The following is a 21559-nucleotide window of genomic DNA, read 5'->3' as shown; positions in this document are numbered from 1 at the left end:
GCTCATCCAATTCAAAGACAGCCCACACAGCACCTCCACAACAGAAGGTAAACGCTGAACCGAGCAGCCCCATAATACTTTGGTATTCAACACCGACCCGGCTGACGACCGCCTCACCTTCTCGGACCGCTCACCGGCACGCAGCTTTTCGGGAGACCTTATAGCAGACTTGACGGTACGTAAAGGGTGCCTATAAGAAACCTGCAGAGGGACTTTTTACAAGGGTGTACAGCCATAGGACAAGGCGGTAACGGCTTTAGTCCTAAAGAGGGTACATTTCGTTTAGGCATTAGGAAGACGTTTCTCACTAGGGGTGGCGAGGCACTGGAACGCGTTGCCCAGAAAACCTGCGGATGCTCCCTGCCTGGAAGCATTCAAGGCCAAGTCAGATGGGGCTTTCAGCAACCTGGTCTCACAGAAGGTGTCCCTGGGGGGCTTGGAACTAGAGGATCTTTATGGTGCTTTCCAACCCAAACCATTCTACGATTCTATGACATTCAAATCCAACTACAAAACTCCTCTGAGAAGGGCTGGTGAACCCTCCTCCCTTTCCCCAGCAGTCCCAAAACTTAAGAAACCCCTTTTCTTCTCCTCAACTGTCAGGAAAGGAACCCCACTGCTTCCTGACACCTCCTGCCCTCAATTTGCGACCCTGAACCCCCTTCAGTGGCTACTCCTCAGGAGCCGCTCTTCTGAGCCACATCCCAAATTCTGGGGGCACCTCCTAACCTACAGCTCCCCAGAGACTCCGAGCTCTGCTCCATGCCCACAAAATAAACTCAAGTCCCAAGGCTTGTAATCTATGAGGGGCCTGCCACCAGCTGCAAAGATTCTAAGGATAACGTGGCATTGTGTGGGCAATGAGGAAAGGCAACGAGGCATCCCAAACCCTGAAAGGTTGTGCCTCACAGCCTTTCTACTTTCTTCAGAAATACTAAATCTCTATATACAAATACATACAAGACATTCACTGTAATCCCTGCTAAACAACGTCACCGTCAGTCCCGTTAAGAGAAATATCAGCAATGTAGACAGCATATAGCAGAACCGGTGAAGAAAACAAGTTTCCTTTTTCAGTGAAGTTGGGAATTCCAGGGAAACACAATACATGAAGAATTAAAAAAAATACAATACATACTATTAAACCATCTTTCTACCCCTGAACACTCAAAACAAAATTACTGACCTGAAAAAAGGGGGAAAAAAAAAAAAGCAGCTTTATACAAGTGTTACTTTCTACCGCACATGCTGCTGAACCTTGACTGGTCCTGAAGCTCTTACCTCAGGCAGACACCTCTTCCCAAAGGGCTGAGCCAGCTCAAAAGCTGCAAAGCACTCAAGGAAGAGCTGAGCACCAACACCAGAGAAACCCAGGAGCACAATGAGCTCCCTCAGGAGAGGCTGTGGCTCAAATAGCCCCGAGCCTCCACCACCACAATCACCTGGGAAAGGGGAAGGGCAAACCACCAGCAGTTATAGAGTCATCTGGAGGAGCAGCAGCACTGTTCTCACCTGCCTTAAATTTACAGCAAATGAGACCCTGAACAGAGAAGGTAACTCCCCAGGAAATGACACTACTTGCTCCTATGCTGCAGCTACACCTATTGCATCAGCAATGGGACCAGGTAGGGAATTCAACTTAATTTGTCTGGGTTGTAGACAGAAAACAATAGATGCCCTTCTAAACTAGGTAAGAAACTAGCTCATTAAATGCAATGACATTGTTGTTATAAAAAAATGATGTGCTTTAGTTTCTTATAAAAAAGCCAAAACACTCTGGGGTTATGCTTCATTTCTAGCAAGACTGTGCATACCACCTTACTTCTACCAGAACTACCTTCTGGATAGGAATGAATCAAAGAGCAGAATTCGATCCCTTAAGAATTCCATCTCCAAAATATCTCTGGTTGCAAAACAAGTTATTTACTGTGAATAGCCAATGATGCAGAGTCCCCCTGAGCATGTCTCCAGCTGACTCCCTTAACAGAGGTACAAGAGCCTCAAAGCACAAAAGACACCAAAAAAACCCCATGGAAATACATGGGGGGGACCAGGCAGTAGCCATGCCCCACAAGGACAGAGCAGGGCAGGGCAGGGGGGCAATGACTGCCCCTGCAGTCATGCAGGAAAGGTTCAGCAGAAGCCACACCCCCACGGTTCGGGGGGGAGGGGGCTGCAGCCACAAATGACACCAAGACAACATGGAACTTCGGGGATACATGGCTGGTGGGGGGAAGGGGGTGATGCCCTCACTAATCGGCATGGGAAAAAACTCACAGGGATGGTGGGTTAGATGGATAATTTACGGTGGTAAAATATGTGCGCAAGAACATGCACAGGCTGGGGGGGTCATGCATGAGGTTTACCTTCACCAGGGGCTCAACCCACGTAATCCACAGTAGGTAACCGCATCTGGGATAATCTGCAACAGCAGTTCCACTCTGGGTTCTTGACCCAACACCAGATAATCCACACTGCCTGCCCCATGGAGGGGGTGCTTCCCACAGGATGGGGCATCTGCTGAGCATCACCACATCCTTACGACACCACATCTAAAAAATTAAAATCACAAACTGTATTTCAGCATATTAAGAAAATAACACCAAATGAATAGAGGAATTCCAGCAAAGGGAGAGGCTAGCAGGTGCCCTAATTAGGACTCGAGCTAAACAGGCCAGCTCACAATACAACACATCCTTTAGAATGTAGACTGAGGAAAACTGGTTTGCTGTTAGATAACTGTTTAAGTGAGATTTGATAAATGATCATATATTAACATTATGGTTGAAACAGTAGACAAAGGGTATCTGGGGACATAATTACAAAAGTGTAGTCAAGTGATGAACTAGTAATTATTCATAAGTTTTGCAGTTCTTTGCTCTTATGACTAGATGTTCCTGTACACTAAATGAGAACAATGCTGAAATTGACCACATGTGATTGAAACTGCGTTAAGCTTCAAGTTCAAAGAACAAGGACAAGAATAAAGACTTCGAGGACAGCCAGCAAGAACTTCAAATGGGTCGGTGGTCGCAAAAGCACCCCTTCATCTCAAATGGATCCTTCATTGCACGTGATCGGATGTAGGCAGTGCTATGATAATCGGTTGTCGTCGTTTTTATGTATATGTATACTAATCTGATTAATAAGAAATTAGTTATTCTATATAACCTGTTTGTGCTAAAGCTGTGGCATGCACACCAGGTGGAACTATCCGCCGTGCATCCAGCGCAGCAATGAAGAATGCCCGCTTTCTAAAACTCCAAAACGAGTCTTAGGGAGGGGGAAACAACTCGCGTGGGTTAAAAACTCGTGTGGGTGAAGGGGGGGGGCTGGAGCAGGAGATGGGGGTGTGCATGGGGGAGACACGGACATAGTGGGGAGGGTAGGTGAGGGTACAAAGGTGCATGGGGGGTACTAAAACCAGATGTGCTGCTTCACAGAAATACGGTCCCACCTGAATTCAGTAGGGTTTCTTCTGCTTTTAAACACTAATCAGGCACTTAAAAGCTTCAGTAGACTTGCAAACTGAAACCTCCGACAATTTACATAGTCTTATAATTTCTGATATCCAGGATATGTGAAAATAAATCTTTCAGTTTAATAGTTGTCACTGAGAAAGATACATGTTAATCTAAACCACACAAGTGGAATAATATCATGTTCGCCATGTAGACTTTACTAAGAGCTTGAAATTAACTTCTCAGGATCTTTTAAGCTTCTAAGCGTAAAATAATTAGTGTAGCTTACAGATGTGGAAGAGAAATCTTTTGGTATCAAAACCAAAGTAGTCTTCTCCTCTGTGAACTGCAACACAATCTGTAATATTGCATCAACACTTCAAAACCCACTCTGTTTCTCCTCTATTCTCATCCAATGTTTTGTTTATTTCAAGAAATTCTTTCATTATCTATCCCATAATATGAGCAATAGATTATTATGTAAGAGCTCCTGTTGGAGCGGCGGAGGAATACACATAAGTCGACCCAATATGAGTGATAGAAGTGATTCAACTTTATTTGCACGGATAGCTCATATTTATACAGTTTGCGATAATTATGCCTACTAGTCCTAATACGATTGGTACATTGCTAATGTTTATTCATTACTAAAACACACCCACTTGTGGTTGGCAGCTACGCGTGTTCAGTAACTTTCTCATGAGAACTTCTTCAAAAGTTACTTGTGAAGTTATGCCAAGGTCACACCGTCCCTGTCTTTCTCCTGATAACAGCGAGACCAGCTGTTGATTTTCTCCCAATATCAGTAAAGCCAGCTATTTTCAGCCAAGGCCTAGTCTTGTTGCTCAAACTGACATTCTTTCACACAGAACTCTGCTCGCACAACTTTTCCACAGGCCCATGTCCTTTTTCAGCAAGCCACTTCCCAACAAGCTCCTAAGATAAAAAGTTAAGGCATTAGACTAGCTGTGATATAAAAATTATTTGAGATATATTTATGTGTGATGTTCTGATGAATTATCTCGTTGTTTACAATTGCTAGGACTTCTCTCAGTAGTAAATCACCGGCAACGTGCATGAACACAAGAAACTATTCATGAGGCACATTCATCCTTTATGCAGTTAAATGAAGTTTTTAAATCACAAAAAGATTTCGCTGTTACACAGTCTGTGTAAATAACATGATAGTAACCCAAACCACAAGACCATGTCTCTCCTACTTTCCTCTGTTTCAGAAGAATCTCAGCTTGCAAAGCACATCAGTTTTCCGTAACACAGATAACCAGGGTTCACACAGTCAAGACTTTTCATTTAGAAGGACACAGAAAGAATCATAAAGAGACCAAGTATCTTTTCCTTAAACATCCTGTTTACAGACAGCTATGTTACCTCAAAGTGCTATGAAAGTTACTTTCTCTAAAACTATCTTCCATTTAGTTTTCCTTTTTTTCTTTTTTTTTCCCCCTGAAAACAATCTTATAGCTTAAACCTTATAGGATTTTTTTCAAGTTTTGTTTTTTTTCTAATGAGTATCAACACATGAAAACTCTAAATAGTTTCAGGAAGGTCAGTATTTGCTACAGTTGCACTTGATCCAACATCCCACTTCTTTTTCCAACAAGCAAACGAGTTCAACCAAGTTCCTTTCAAGAGCCATACAGGAGAAAGTACAGGTTCTGCTCTGTCTGCTAACAAGCAGGCGAAGGAGCTGCTACCAATTTGAAAACTATAGAGGCTCTGCCGTGCCCATTTTGAACTGGGGAAGAAAAATAGCCCTTCCTGTTTCAATATTTAGGTCCACTTTCTCTCATTTGCAAAGTAGATCCACTGCCTCAGGAGACTGACCAGAATTACCTGGAACAAACATTATTTCTGCCTAGGATCTGTTTGTTAGTTGAGAAAACAGTCACTATGTCTCTGTGATAATATTACACGATTTCATCACTACATTTCTGTCTCAAGGGGCCCAGTTGTATTTTATTTTCTAGTAACATGGTATCTATCCAATTCCTGTCTCTGACTTAAGAGATGAGCAACATGCAATTTCTTCAATGTCTACTTATCACATGAGGAAGTCAACAAACCTCTTTTCACAGTTACAAGCACTTTTCAAAGACATGACAGTTCGCTCCAGTCATCAACTGACCCTGAACAAGTTGGAAAATGTAAAAGGATCAATAAATGTGAGAAAGACCTTCGGTAGGAGGGAACCCAGACAAACCGGTGCAGCAGCTTTCTTCCCTATTGATTCCAAGAGAATGCTGTTTGGCTGCTGCTTATACGGATAATCCACAAATTATTTGCTCTTCTTCTTAGCCAAAGGGCTAAGGCAGTGCCATCAGCAACTTCATAACATACCCTGAAACAAGAAGCAGATATTACAGCTCCAAGTCTGAGGAAACAGCATCAATGATTAAGACAGCTCTAACATCGAAGGCCTGGTAAGTGGCAGTGGTATAAGGCACTAGCAATTTATCAGGGCTCTCTTTCAAATGCTGCCATTTTCTGTGACTTGGATTTTGCCTATTATTATGAGATCATTACATCACCTATCACACAAGTGTAGCTTTGTTAACTTTGAAAGAAAAGCTGCTAGACAATATACAACACAAAGTTAGACAAGCGAGGGCAGTACACAGTGATTTCACAGGCAATCTGGAATTGGGCACCCGACTTGAATTCCTGGCTTTGAAAACCTCTCTCCAAATGAATTACCATCTTTCACCAAGATCCAGCAGCAGTTCTCTCCTGTGCCTCATGCTCTTCTTTAGTCAGCCAAAGCCCACAGAGCTGCACTGTAAGCTTGAAGACCAGGATGCCAGCTTCGTGTCCTATTTCTGTCACCTAGTTCTTATGTACCGTTTCTTGCCAACCAAAAGGCCCAGTGACTCCTCGTCACACATCACACTGGAGTTAGTACATCCAAGCATTACTTCTGCAGCGCTACATTTGCACGGATTAGCTGCTGAACCCTCCAGATGATGTACTGCTTTTCAAGAAGGGTGTAGTATAACTGGCGAGGGTCTACAGTAAGTCCAAGAGGGTGCTCAACGATGTACAGAAGTCTGACTTCAAAGCATAAATTGAAAAACAGCCGCTTAACCTGGAAAGGGCAATACTGAAGAGAAATAACAATGTTTAAACTCTAAAAGGTAGCTATAAGGAAGAACTTTTGTGTACATCCACTGCACACAGTTACACGGAATCATGGGGCTTAAATTACAACCTGAAAAACTTAGGGTATGTGGCAATCTTTGCAACAGTAGTAATAATTACAGGAAATGTTTAAGAATAAATTAGGCAAGCATTTGTCAAGAATGGTACAGAAAGTTGATCATTCACCTCTAGAATGAGTGCAACGCTAGACTATCTTTAAAGGTTCTTCTTTCCCCCCTACTGTCCCTCTCCGTATTTGTACCCTCAAACACAAGCATCATCCCCAGCTGTGCACTTACAATTATATCTGCATATGCACATGTCTAGATATGCACACATTTATTTCTTCGTTACACACAGCTGAAGGAGAGTACTCATAGGTAAGCCAATTTACATAAACAGCTTTTGAAAGTTAAACACCTCAGCTTCTTGCAAAACGTTAGCCCAACAGAACACCGGGAGCGGTATGTAAATCCTTATGCCAAAACTGCGTTCTCTTAAATCTTATGAAAACCATCTCTAATATAAAGCCTGACTTGTCTATTTTCTGACACTCCCCTTCTCTGTCATCAGGTACTTATTAGACAGTAAAACAACTGACGGGGCAAACACCATAACTAGCACAATAGCTGACTTCCGTAGCAGTTGCATATCACATCTGAATAAATGTGAGTTTAGTAGGTAGATACACATTCATAAATGCACAAGAACTGAAAGGAGTAATCTGTAACTGGCAGACTAAGAACACTGCAATAGCATGCAATGTAAATCAACATGCACCTACCTATAGGGAAGGGAGGTACAGAAACATTCTTCTGGATTAAAAAAAAATATACGCAGCAATGGTAGGAAAAGGTACTTGGAATGTGCCACTTTCAATCCACTGAAACAATGTCTGCAACAGCAGTAAGAACACTGGCAAACCACCTTCTCTGTTCCACAGGGCCTTGAAACCCATACGCATTGTCTGTTGCCAGTTGTCATTAGGAAACAAAGGCACGGCGATCAGTAGAAGCGTGTAGAACACCAAAAATGAAACTTTTGAATATGTCACATGCAAGATCCTCATTCTCCGTGCAGTCTACAAGGTTACACAATTGTAAAATACTTTGTAAGAATGAGAATCCTGAAGTCTGCCTTGGATTAAAAAAGTTTTAAAATTCCACTTTGTTTTGAGGGTTTTTTCCAAGGGTTTTAGAAATAAAAGCATCTTGGTAAAGTTGTAATGAATGAGTTAACTTTGTTCATGAAATCGGGAAGGGAGAAGAGACATATTGAGAGTTAGCAGATGCCTTGTGTAAATAACAAAACTTGCTTAATTGGTGCGTAAAGGTCACGGGAAGAGGGCAACGGCTATAACTTACTAGCTAAGGAGGGAAAAGAATAACAACTATAATTTACCAGATAACGGGATGGACTCCACCAAGACTGCACTTTTCTACATCAAAGGACATTCTATATCAAAAGACACTCGTCCTTGAGAAGATAGACCGAATCTGCCTAGTGACAGACCTGCACGAATGAAGAAAGAAGAAGCAGGACAAGGCGGAGACTTGCAAGAAAGAGATACATGGAATGTATATAAGGAATGTAACTATAACCTAAAGTTGCGAGCTTGTGGCGGAGCACTGCCTCCCCGGCCGCCCAGCGCTGTTTTGCTCTTTTATAGCTCGCTAATAAATTTGACCTTTTTTATTCACTACAAATTGGCTCCTCCAATTTGTCATGAGTGTCTATAACAGAGGCTACTAATGGTGACCACAGAGAACAGACCAGCTTGGAGGGGGCGAGGAGGGCTGATGCACAATTTCTACCTTTGAATTCGTTGGGAACTCGGTGGGAGTCACAGGCTTGCAAGCCACAACCCCAGCTATCCAGGACATGGGCTTCCCAACATCACAAAACTCCGGGGACGGCGCCTGCGCCAGCGAGCGAACGCCGGGCTGCCCCACGCGAAGCACGGCGCATGCGCCCGGGAAGCGCGTCCGCACGGCTGGTCGGGGAGCAGGCGCAGCGGGAAGCCCGCGGAAAACCACGCGAAACCGGCAACGCTCCCGAGTCTCACCTGGTTCGGACTCCGGGGGCCGCGAGGTCTACGCCGCGCCCGAGAGCCACGCTGCTGCCCGGCCGCCGAGTCTGTGAAAACTACAGCTCCCGGCATGCCCCGGGAGGCAGCCTGCCCTGCTGCCTGACCCCGAGGGGACGCCGCTTCCGTTCCGCCCCACCTCCCCACGCCGGCGCAGCGGCAGTCCCCGCTGAGCCCCCAGCGCCGCTCCGAGTAGCTCCGGCGCGCTCCCGCCACCGCCCCTCCGGCACGGCGCGGCCCCGCTGCCGCTCCGTGCGTCCGACAGGGACCCCGCCGTCCTCCTCGGGGTTTTCCCCGGGACCCGCCGGCCGACTGCGCAGCCCCGCCACGCTGAGCCCCCCCGCGCCCACCTTCTCTCAGCCGCCCTGTCAGCGCCCCCACCAGCCCCGCGCGCCCGTTCTCTCAGCCGCCCTGTCAACGCCCCACCCCCCGCGCGCACGTTCTCTCAGCCGCCCTCTGAGCGCCCCCCCCCACCCCCATGCGCCTGTTCTCTCAGCCGCCCTGTGAGCACCCAGAGCACCCCCCAGCCTCCACAGAGGCAGCCCCCACCTCCCCCGGGCCACCCCTGCCTCCGACGTTCGCGGTCCGAGGGGCGCCCGGCCCCGCTCACCTTCTCCCTCGGGGCAGCCGCAGCCCGGTCACCGCTCAGCTCCGCTCTGCTCCGCTCCTGCCTGGGCTCCCGGCGGCCCCGCCCCCGGCAGCCCCTCCCCTTGCCAGGGAGGGGGCGTCGCCTTCAGCCTCACTGCCCGCACCTACGGCTCCTCCAGCCCCGGCCCGCAGCTGTGGTACCGAAACCCGGAACAAAACCCCTCAACACCAAGGTGAAGTGAAGCAGCAGGCACTGCCTTGATTGAGTGAAAGATGTCAAGAGTCATCTGATGTGGAAGAGGTTTTAACTGGGGTCAAAATACAGATTTTAATACCCATCTTATTTTAGTTCTAAGACTTGGCGATTGCCAGGTATCACCTTTTCGATTTCCCCAGGTCCACCAGCGACCGAGGCCACAAGGGAGATTTCTTCCAGAGAGAGGATAGAGTTATTAAGTCTAAAGACCACAATTTGCTTTTCTCCTTCATGAAAAGGTGAGTGGATCATATAGCATCACTAGTCACCCAAGCAGTTAACCCTGAACTTTTCACCTGTCCTTTAATGCAGTCAATTCCAAGCTAAATTTTTCCCGTTATTAAGAGGGGACCAAAGACCATGTGAAATATTATTATACTTTCTACAAATACACCCCCATCTTAGAGCTTTAGCTACTAGAGAAAGTCTTGGGAGTTTGGGGTCAGAGGAGCTGCAAGTATAAACTTTCATACAGCTCTGTTTAGGATGTGTGATGTTTCTCTGGTTGTCTAAACTGGTCTAAACTTCCACAGATGGTCCCGACTCTGGGTGGCTCTAACAAGGATCCTGGAACTCCGGTAAGTTCTAAACATCGTTTTATATTTTAAACGTGATCCCAAGTTCCTTTTTGCACTTGTCTCTACGGTTTTGGCAGCTGACAGCCCCAAGGGGTGCTTGTACAAGTTTCTCCCGAAGGGCGAGTAAATTAATTCTTTTGTCCGTGAGGTGGATGGTTTGGTAACGTTATAATTCACAACGCTATAATTCCTTTTTTCAAATTTTAAAATAAGAAAATTGCCTTTTAAATCCATCCAATTTACTCAGCTAAAATGATTCTCATTGTTCTACCTCTTTTCTCAAGTTTTGGTTAAATTCAATGTCAGTATTCTCCACGGAACTAGATTTTCATCTGACTTTGGAATCGGAAGGCAGGCTGTTACTGAGGTTAAATTTTGTGTCTTTACAAAACTTTGAATCAGTTACAAAACTAGATTATTTTTTTTAATCCAAAACGGTTAATATCAAGATTAATAGCTCAAACAATAATTGTTTCATTTTGCTTATCTCATGTTTAGAACCCCTCAAAAAAAATACATACACCCTCTAAACACACAAAAAGATTATTGCCCTCGACAATATTCCTAATAGCAACCCCAACATTATAAACTTTACACAACTGTTTTCCCAAATAGATAACGTGAAACTTACTTATAGATTTTCCGGTTTAAAGGGCCAGTTTCTTTAGACTTCCGGTTTCTTGTTGGGTGCTTTCTTTATTCTCAAATAATGAAGCCACGGTTCTTCTCCCAGACCTTTACTGCTACAAGTGTTGTTAAAATGACTCGATACGGTCCTTTCCACTTCTCGGTGATTTTATATATATTCAATCTCCTGGTCGGAAGGGATGCGCTGCTACGTCCAATTCTAAGGGTCCAGCTGTGGAGACATACTGACAAAGTTCTTGAAAAGAACTGCTTAAAGAAATTATAACACCTTTTAAAAACATATCTCCAAAGGCACTCAAGATACTCAGAACACAGGACTCTTGATATGGTCTTTCATACAACCTTTCATAAAGACTTGACTTTTCTTTCTCTTCTGGCTATACTCTGATTCTTAATAGAGCCACGGATAACGCTTTAACCCATGTGAGTGAGGTTTCCTGACAAATTTTACTCGACTGTTGCTTAAGGAGATAGTTCGTTCTCTCTCTCTCCCCCCCACACACTTGCTTGTGGTCTATGTGGGGTGTGATAGTCTCAATCCATAGATAATACTTTGCTCAACTTGTCTCATAATCTTTTGCTATAAAATGAGGGCCATTGTCAGATGACATTCTTACAGGCACCCCATATTTCGGTATTATCTCTCTGAGCAAGACTTTGACTACTTCCCTTGCTTTGTTGGTGCGACAAGGGAAAGCCTTGGGCCACCCAGTAAAGATATCAACTAAAACTAGGATATATCCTTATTTTCAAGGCAATTCTATAAAATCAATTTGCTAATATTCTTCTAAAAAAAATCCTTATTTAATAGTCCCAAAGATGATCTTATAACTGATTCGGGGATAATTTTACATATACATTTCACGTCCGCTTATAATTGTTTAAACAATCTTTGTCATATTTCACTTTCTGTTTCCCAATATACTTTGTGATGTTGAGTGGGGCAATTTCTCTTATTATGGTGGGTGGGACTATTATTCGACCTGTCGGTGTTACAGCCTATCCTATTTCATTTTGTTAGCCTGCGATCTAATAATTAATTCTTCATCTTTTTCATTATAATTTGGAGTTTCTTTAGGCAATTTTATACCTTTCTCTGGAACTAGTGCTAGGATGCCTTTTTCTGCAGCCTCTTTAGCAGCTTTATCAGCCAGTCAGTTACCTGCGTTAGGACCGGTCTTGCCTAACTGATGTGCTTTACAGTGCATTATTGTGACTGCTGTTGGGTTTTGAATGGTTTCCAACAATTTCAGTATTTGTTCTGCGTGCTGAACAGTGGTTCCTGGTGCAGGTAACAGTCCTCTTTCTCCCCGTATCGCTCCCATGCGCACGTACTCCTCCAAAAGCATACTTTGAGTCTGTCCAAGTGTTGACTCGCTTTCCTTGACTTAGTTCCAGAGCTCAAGTAAGAGCTATCAATTCAGCCTTTTGGGCAGATATCATCGAAGGCAAACTTGGCAATGCAATTACCTCCTCAGTAGTTATTGTCTATCTCGATAAACGTTTTCCTTCATAGATGGAACCGCTTCCGTCGGCATATAGTTCCTAATCTGTTTCTTCTAGTGGCACATCTCAGAGATCCAGTCAGCTGGAGTAAACTCTTTCGATTGCCTGCAAGCAGTCACGTTCCAGTTCTCCTTTAACTTGGTCAGTTGTTGAAAACGCAACAGGGTTAACGGCGGTAGTAGTTTTTAGGTAAACATCATCTTGTTCCAGCAACAACACCACTTGGTATTTCAGCATTCTGCTAGGGGATAACCAGTGCCCCCCTTTCCGTTTTAGCACAACAGTTATCATATGGGAAACGTACAGTAATCCTTTGTCCTCAGGCGAACTTACGAGCTTCCTGGATCAGTAGCACAGTTGCAGCGACGGCTCTCAGACGACCAGAGCATCCCAGACTCACATTATCTAATCACTTCGAGAAGTAGGCCACAGCTCGCCCACTTGGCCCTAAATATTGGGCCAGGGTACCCAGAGCTCTACCTCTTCGTTCATGAGCAAAAAGTTCAAGTGTCTCTTGTGAGATCTGGCAGAAGCTAGGGCTGGCACCCCTATTACAGCCTGTTTCAATTCTTGGAAAGTAGCTTTCTCGGCATCGGTCCAATCCATTGTTTGAGGTTTTGAGCTGCTCCTATAAAGGTCAGGCCAGCAAGCCACAATTTACAATCTACAGGTGACACCACTCGACCATTCCCGGAAATGCTTGTCATTAATTTTTTTAGTCTTAGGTTCGGGGAGACGACACATTGCCTCTTTTCTCTCAGTTCCCAATTGCCTCTGTCCTTTTAGGATTTTAAAACTCAAATAAGTTTCTTCTTTCTGGGTTATTTGGGCTTTTTCTTTTGACACTCGATATCTACTGATTCCCCAAAAGTTCAACAAGTTAAGAGTTAACTTTGTGCATTGTTCTTGCTTCTCAGCTACAATTTACAGATCATCCGTATATTTCAGCAAGATTTCTTGATTATTTTCTTTCTTCCAAATCTCTAATTCTCGTGCCAGTTGATTTCTAAAAATGGTAAGACTATTCTTAAAGCCTTGAGGCAAGACTGTCCACGTATATCGTGTTTTTCTCCCAGTCTCAGGATTTTCCCATTCCAAAGCAAAAACCTCTTGACTATTGGGAGCCAAGGGAATACAGAAAAAGGCATCTTTTCGGTCTAACGCTGTGAACCATTCTCGTTTCTCCGTTAGGGTTGTTAACAAAGTATAAGGATTTGCCACTACCGGATGAATATCTTGTACCATTTGATTTATTGCTCTGAGGAGGCCTTGAACTAATCTGTCATCTTTTTCATCAGCCTTTTAACAGGCAAGATCGGGGTGTTATATCTGGATTCACATTCTATTAACAATTTGTATCTTAAAAATTTTTGTATTACCATTACTAACCCTTTCCGACTTTCCAGTTTTAGGGGGTATTGTTTCATTCTTACCGGATTCGATCCTGGCTTTAAATCAACTCTCACAGGTTCTGCTTTTTGGATTTACCAGGAACTTCCCAGTCCAGACGATTGGAATGACAGCATTACACTTGGACTGGTATAATCTTCTGCTTTCGGTAAACATCCTGTTAACAACAAAGCCACTGCTTTGATACGTTTAGTTTCTGGAATTAAAATTTTAATCTTTCCATTTTTAAATTTAATTTCTGCCTCTAAGTTCTCAAATAGATCTCTCCTTAACAGGAGTTTAGGAGAATTTGGCACATACAAAAACTGCCGAGTGACCCATTGCTTTCCTAATTTCATTGTTAAAAGATTTAAAGAAGGGTCTAGTTTCTCGTTGGCTTGTTGCACCACCACCACCAATTTCTTCAAAACTTAACTCTCCCTCTGAGGTATTTAAAACTGAAAAGGTGACTCTAGTGTCAATTCAAATTCAATTTTCTGTTCTCCCAGTTTAGCTGTAACCAGAGGTTCTGCTGGGAGACTCCCCTCCGGTCCCCATCAGATACGTTCACTTAAAAAGAACAAATCTACGTATGGCACTTTATTCTATTTACTTGCTCTCCTACAAAACAACAGTAATAGCAATATAGTATTGTAACTCAAAGTTCTGTTTGTTTACCGTTTTTCCTGCAATTCACCCCAATGGGCCAATAAACATCCCAACGGTGATGTTTCTGGTAACTTTTCATCAGCAGTTCTATTTCCTGCACTCTTATTCTTAAACAATTTTGCTAATGCCATTATACTTATATACATTCAAATACCAAATACCAAACAAATGCAAACGACAGCTGTCCCAAATAATACACAAAGTCCAACCCAGCAATAGCTTTCGCTTATGACTTACGGGCAGACGCCTAGGCTTCCACTGCAGACGGCTACCCTCCAAGCCCCAACCCTGCGAAGCTTTCGCCGCGCCTCACGGGCAGGCTTTCCAAACAAATTCCAAAGAAGCAGCGCCTTACCTTTTTTGCAGGGGACGCTGCGAGGAGCTTTGCGTGTCGAGGGTGACGGTTCTCCCCGACAATACCTCGGTGCCGGCCAGAGTTCGATCGACACTCGATCTCGTCCAGTCTCACTCCCAAGGTCCCATCTGGGTCGCCAAAAGCGTTACCGAAATCCAGAATAAAACTCCTTAACACCAGCGTGAAGTTAAGAAGCAGGCACTTTGTTTATCGCAGCGCTGGGGACACGGGGGATCGCTCCTCCAAAGGCGTGTCCCACTTAGTATCAAAATCCATCAGTTTTTTCAGGCTTTTCCCGCCAGGTCATTTTTACCTAAGCTCCTTCCGTAAAAACGCATACTATGCTCGTTCTCAAATTTAGCCATTGTAACGATCGGTCCTGTGATTATATAACCTTATCAATATTCTTATTTAAAAACAATCATTGGTCAGTGACACTTGGCTCTGCTGACTGGCATCTTCGATACTCAAATCAAGATGGGAAGGGTAAGGGGGTTTCCAGGCAGCAAACTGGTGTCCGCGACGGTTTCCTTAGTTTCCTGAAACAGCATGCAGAAAAAACAGTAACTTCCTGTTGAGGTCTCTAGGGTTAGCTGTTTCAAACTTTAACAATATTACGGTTCCTAGTGTCACGCATAACACAGCTCCTAAAGTTTCTACAGCTACGTTTCAAACTTAACAATCCTATACGTTATGCTTCACAATTTTACTTCTTCATCAAACCTAACTCTTCTATGTGATTAAATGTTGATTTCTTTACCAGAATATTTGCAACAGCTGGAGCCCAGCAGGAACAGGGGGTGCACGGCCCGCCCCCCCCCAGCGCCTCACCTCCTCCTCCCCTGGGCTCCCTCACAGCCCCTCGCCCCGTGCAGAGGGAGCGCAAACGCAGCCCGGAGGGCAAAGGGGACGGCCGGCCAGCGTCTATTCAGTCAGTCGCACGCCTATCGAGTCCTGCCAGCGAGTCTGCTCCGGGGCTCGGGGCGCCCCCCGGCGCTCCCCCTGCCCCTCAGACACCTCTGATAGCATATTTCCATACGTTCTGTATGGCACGTCTAAATATTTGGATGGTTTTAATACTTTGTACCAGCTGTGGTTTGCTGCTAGGTGACTGTAAAAGTGAGATTTGGTAAATAATTGTTAGAAATCTCATACTAACGCTACAACTGAAACAACAGACAAAAGTATAGCCAAGCAATTAACTAGCAGAGGTAGGTACTCCTAAGTTTTGCAGTTCTTTGCTCTTAGGACTAGATGTTCCCCTGTAAGCTAAATGGGAACAATGCTGAAACTGACCACATGTGACTGAAACTGCGTTAAGCTTCAGATCAAAGAACAAGGACAAGAATAAAGACTTCGAGGACAGCCAGCAAGAACTTCAAATGGGTCGGTGGTCGCAAAAGCACCCCTTCGTCTCAAATGGATCCGTCATTGCGCGTGATCGGATGTAGGCAGTGCTATGATAATCGGTTGCCGTCGTTTTTATGTATATGTATACTAATCTGATTAATAAGCAATTAGTTATTCTATATAACCTGTTTGTGCTAAAGCTGTGGCATGCACGCCAGGTGGAACTATACCCCGTGCATCCAGCGCTGCACTGAAGAACGCCTCCTTTCTAAAACTCCAAAACGAGTCTTAGGGAGTTTCGTCGACCGGCTTTTCAGTATCAGAGGTACAAGGGAGGAAAGGAAAAAAAAAAAAAAGGCCGGGGTGTGGGAAAGAGAGGGGACCAGGGGACGGAGGGGCAGGGAGGGACCACAACACCGAAGACGGGAGACAGGGCCCCGAGGGCCCGGGGCTCACCGCAGCTCTTGTTCTTGGCGCTGCCAGGAGACTTTGCCAGTTCAGCCACTTCTTTCTCCTTCTCTCCTCCCTTCCTCTTCTGTAACTCCAGTCGCTTGGCTGTCCTCCGCATAGTGGAACACGCGAGCCCCTCGCAGCTCTTACAAGATGAGGCCTCCTAGACATGTAGCCTCGCTCGCTCACTCACTACGTGGCCGTACCGCGCTGCTGGTCACGCATACAGACCCTGGCGGTCTGACCTGCTGTGGACTACGAGGAGGGATCCTCCCACATCCACAGAGGCAGGGTCTCTCTGGCCTGCAGCGGGAGGCAGCTGCCAGCCAGATGGCCTTCCGTTTCTTCTTCTTTAACTTTCTGTGGCCTCTCCAGCTTCAGCAGCTCCCGTCCGCAGCCAGTAAGCGCTCCGCCTGTCCCTCTGTGCTCCCGTGCCGCGAGGAGAGGGAGGCCGGGCAGAGACAGCCCACGCGAGCCTGAGGCTGCTGCAGTCAACGGCATCCCCGGGGACGAACGGACAACCGCGCTCACGGCGTGGCCTCTGGCAGAGGGAAAGAGGCGGCAGCGACCGTTATTACCATAGCTCCGCCCTGGACGGAGCCCCTCCGTCCGCAGGGGCTTCCGCAGACGGACGCCGCTCCTTCCCCGCGCGGCTGCTAATGGCACCCGCGTTAAGGGAGACTCGAGAACACCGGAGGGCCAGCTTGCCGCCCCCACGACAGGGCTCGGGGGCTGCCTGCGGCTGCAGCACAGGCTTCAGGGGAGGGGCTGCAGCTGGGGACAGCCGCACGGGCCGAGCGGGGCCAAGGGAAGGCGCCGGGGGAGCTCCGGCGACTCGGGGAGGCGCTCGCTGGCCGCGCCTGGGGGGTGCCCGCCTCTGTCCCCTCTTCCCTTCTGTCGGCTCTCGGGGACCTGCCCGGCGCTGCCCTGGCCCGGCTCGCCTCCGGCGGACCGGGAGCCTGCCGCGGCGGCCGCTTCGCAGCTTCCCATCCCGCCAGCCCCGGGCGGCCAGCGGGCAGGCGGCACCCACCGCCCCCGCCGCCGCCCCCGCCGGAGGGGATCGCTCACCTCACCCGCGGTCCCGGCGCTCGCCCACTGCCGCCGACACCCGCGCCCTGCGCGCCGCCACGCTGCTCCCAGGGACCGTGCATGCGCGCCGGCCGTACGACGGCACGCCGGAGGGCTCAGAGCCGGCATGCGAACGCCGGGCTGCAGTACCGCACTTTGCCCACAAGGCGGCACCAGCGGTGGCGGCGCTGCTGCTGCGCACCTGTGCGGTGCCGGCGCTGCATGTTCGGCGCTTTGCGCCCGGAGCGCCCGCCGACACCGCGCCCGCGGGGCGGCAGCGGCCTTTCCTTACCGGGAGGGAGGAAGCAACGAGCACGGCGGCACTTTCCCCCGGGGACGCACTGCCAGCACCGTCGGACGGCACGTGCAGGACCGGGGCAGCCCCGCGCATTCGCAGCCTCCGAGCTGCAGTACCGAACATTGGCCGCGGGGTGGCAGCGGCGAGGGCTTGCCAGAACGCGCCAGCGCGCATGCGCGGCACCCCAGCTGCAGTATCGAACTTTGGTCGTTAGGTGGCAAAAGAGAGCGCTGGCGCGTAGGGCCGCGACCGCGCACGCGCGGCTGCCGAGCTGCTGTACCGTGGTTTGGTAGCTAGGCAACAGCAGGACTGCCGTAAACTGCGACGCCGCGCATGCGCGGTTTCCGAGGCGCCGTGTCACGCCTTGGTTGCCAGGCAACAGCGGCGAGGGCCACGCATGCGCCACTGCGCATGCGCGCCTGTCGAGATGCCTTACCGCGTCTCGGTTACCCGTCAACAGCAGGAGCCCACCGACACACTCCACCGCGCATGCGCACCTCCCCATTGCCAGTTCCCACCTTCGGCCACGGGGCAGCAGAATCCGCACCCCCGCAACGATCCTCTTCTGAGCGTCAGCTGCGTGAGGGATGACTGACAGCTCGGCCCAGTAGAGACCAGCCGCAGGCGGCAACTCCTTACTGGGGGCACAGGGCTGCCGTCGCCCTGCCCTTTCCCCACTCGCATCCCGGGCAGGCCTCTTCATCGCCTCCCTTCCAAAAAGCACCCGAGTGGCTGGAGTGTTGCCATCCCTTGCATTGAAATGCTTTAAAAGTCTAGGGGTTGCTCCTGTCCATGCCCCCATTCCATTACCTGCGGAGGACAAGCAGCACAGGGAACCTGCAAAGGGGAGGGGGGGGGGGGGAAGGGGGGTGTCCGCTGGAGCAAGCCCCAGGGACTGCTGTATCCCTCTGCATGTGGCATCAGGGTTGCGGGAGCGACAGCAGCCAGTCAGCAGACGCTGGCGAGAGATTTACAACAAAAAATAATGCCTGGTTCAGGTGACAGCCTGAAGGCAGGCCACAAGAGACCCAAAGCTGCTTCGTGCCAGAGGGGCAGCCCTGTTCGGCAGGAAAGGCCGCGGCCCAGCGCACCAGATGCGAGCGGCCCACCTGCAAGCGAGCGATACCCCGGCGACCCTGGGGCTCGGTCGGGGTGGGCACCTCCGTGCTATCAGAACGCTGCTCTCCTAATCCTGCACGCATGCAAGGCTCCTTGCGCAGGGCTTGTCTCTTATCGAAGAGACGCTGCACGGTGTTACTTACCGCCCTGCCCTCCGGCATTCAAAGTAATCAGACGTTGAGGCAGGGAAAGCAGAGAGGCCTGTCGGGATATTAGATGTCCTCAGCAGAGGACCACAGAGCCCTCGAGGTTCCATCTTTGCTCCCTACAGGAGCGTGGCTCCGCACTCCTTGCCGCTCCTGCCAGCAAGCGTCACAGTTGCCCTTTGCTGCCTGCAACACGGCCCCAGTACTGCCGCTTACAGAGCGAGAGGCGCTCGCTATAAAGCGGCGATGAAGAACAAGGATGGCCCGGCGAGATGGCAGGAGGAACACAGAGAGCCTCCAGCATTAGCCAGGCAGGGCTTGCAACTCACCTCGTGTCGTGGTTTAACGCCAGCCGGCAATGAAGGCTCACGCGACCGCTCACTCGCTCCCCCGCCCCCAGCGGGACAGGGAGACAATCGGAAGGGCAAAAGTGAGAAAACTCGTGGCTTGAAACGAAAACAGTTTAATCATCATTAAAAAAAAACAACAACAAGAGCTTGTAAGGAAAAGAAGGAAAAAAAATGACAGACAACAGGGTGCAGGCAGCACACCAGGAGTCTGGAGCCTGATGGATGATGGGGGGTGGTGGTGTGGAATATGGAGGAGGGAAAGGAGGGAGGCAGGGCAGGAGATAGGAGAGCAGGGGGCGCAGGGCGAAACAACTCGCGTGGGTTAAAAACTCGTGTGGGTGAAGGGGGTGGGCTGGAGCAGGAGATGGGGGTGTGCATGGGGGAGACATGGACCTAATGGGGAGGGTAGGTGAGGGTACAAAGGTGCATGGCGGGGTACTAAAACCAGACGTGCTGCTTCACAGAAATACGGTCCCACCTGAATTCAGTAGGGTTTCTTATGCGCTTAAACATTAATCAGGCATTTAAAAGCTTCAGTAGACTTGCAAACTGAAACCTCTGACAATTTACATAGTCTTATAATTTCTGATATCCAGGATATGTGAAAATAAAACTCTTAATTCAACAGTTTTCACTGAGAATGATATGTGTTAATCTAAATCACACAAAGTGAATAATATCATGTTAGCCATGTAGCCTTTATTAAGAGGTTGAAATTACCTTCTCAGGATCTTTTAAGCTTCTAAGCGTAAAATAATTAGTGTAGCTTACAGATGTGGAAGAGAAATCTTTTGGTATCAAAACCAAAGTAGTCTTCTCCTCTATGAATGGCAACACAATCTGTAATACTGCATCGACACCTCCAAACCCATTCTGTCTCTCCCCTTTTGTCATCCAATGTTTTCTTTTAGATATTTCAAGAAATTCTTTCATTGTCTATCCCATAAAATGAGAAGGAGATTATTACGGAAGAGCTCCACAGATAAAAAGTTAATGCACTAGACTAGCTGTGATAAATATATCTCAAATAATTTTTATATGTGTGATGTTCTGATGAATTATCTAGTTGTTTACAATTGCTAGGACTTCTCTCAGTGGTAAATCACTGGCAATGTGCATGAACACGAGAAACTATTCATGGGGCACATTCATCCTTTATGCAGTTAAATGAAGTTTTTAAATCACAAAAAGATTTCGCTGTTACACAGTCTGTGTAAATTACATGATAGTAACCCAAACCACAAGACCATGTCTCTCCTACTTTCCTCTGTTTCAGAAGAATCTCAGCTTGCAAAGCACATCAGTTTTCCGTAACACAGATAACCAGGGTTCACACAGTCAGACTTTTCAGTTAGAAGGCCACAGAAAGAATCATAAACAGACCAAGTATCTTTTCCTTAAACATCCTGTTTACAGACAGCTATGTTACCTCAAAGTGCTATGAAAGTTACTTTCTCTAAAACTATCTTCCATTTAGTTTTCCTTCCCCCCCCCCCCCCCCCCCGAAAACAATCTTATAGCTTAAACCTTATAGGATTTTTTTCAAGTTTTGTTTTTTTTCTAATGAGTATCAACACATGAAAACTCTAAATAGTTTCAGGAAGGTCAGTATTTGCTACAGTTGCACTTGATCCAACATCCCACTTCTTTTTCCAACAAGCAAACGAGTTCAACCAAGTTCCTTTCAAGAGCCATACAGGAGAAAGTACAGGTTCTGCTCTGTCTGCTAACAAGCAGGCGAAGGAGCTGCTACCAATTTGAAAACTATAGAGGCTCTGCCGTGCCCATTTTGAACTGGGGAAGAAAAATAGCCCTTCCTGTTTCAATATTTAGGTCCACTTTCTCTCATTTGCAAAGCAGATCCACCGCCTTGGGAGACTGACCAGAATTACCTGGAACAAACATTTTTTCTGCCTAGGATCTGTTTGTTAGTTGAGAAAACAGTCACTATGTCTCTGTGATAATATATTACATGATTTCATCACTACATTTCTGTCTCAAGGGGCCCAGTTGTATTTTATTTTCTAGTAACACGGTATCTATCCAATTCCTGTCTCTGACTTAAGAGATGAGCAACATGCAATTT

At 47.3% G+C, this 21559-nt stretch overlaps 2 long non-coding RNA genes across 17 annotated transcripts in view; both read right to left on the bottom strand.

Annotated features, from left to right (window-relative positions):
* Positions 1-21559, bottom strand: part of LOC126052088 (uncharacterized) — a 64543-nt gene that overhangs the window by 26696 nt on the left and 16288 nt on the right. For 7 of the 14 annotated variants that reach the window (XR_007509942.1, XR_007509945.1, XR_007509940.1 and 4 more), the window contains 6 exons: positions 16499-17033; positions 14693-15231; positions 13713-13846; positions 10757-10984; positions 9314-9483; positions 2367-2552 (listed from right to left, as the gene is read on the bottom strand). This is a non-coding gene — a long non-coding RNA (uncharacterized LOC126052088). Of the gene's footprint in view, positions 1-117; positions 202-2366; positions 2553-9313; positions 9549-10756; positions 10998-13712; positions 13865-14692; positions 15232-15523; positions 15652-16498; positions 17034-21559 lie in introns of those variants that run through there. The other 7 variants (XR_007509946.1, XR_007509944.1, XR_007509937.1 and 4 more) reach the window with 7 other exon arrangements.
* On the bottom strand, positions 4971-9140 carry LOC126052079 (uncharacterized). 3 transcript variants are annotated; one of them, XR_007509934.1, is made up of 4 exons: positions 8683-9140; positions 8019-8129; positions 7402-7584; positions 4971-6579 (listed from the first exon to the last, which is right to left on the bottom strand). It is a non-coding gene; the product is annotated as an uncharacterized LOC126052079 (long non-coding RNA). The 3 variants fall into 3 exon arrangements; XR_007509933.1 differs by having other exon boundaries at positions 7402-7698; positions 8683-9136; XR_007509935.1 differs by lacking the exon at positions 8019-8129 and having other exon boundaries at positions 7402-7698.

Source organism: Accipiter gentilis, chromosome 3 (genome assembly GCF_929443795.1).
Source record: "Accipiter gentilis chromosome 3, bAccGen1.1, whole genome shotgun sequence".
NCBI classification, from domain to species: domain Eukaryota; kingdom Metazoa; phylum Chordata; class Aves; order Accipitriformes; family Accipitridae; genus Astur; species Astur gentilis.
The sequence above is the reverse complement of the archived record's forward strand: the minus strand, read 5'-3'. Positions and strand labels throughout refer to the sequence as shown.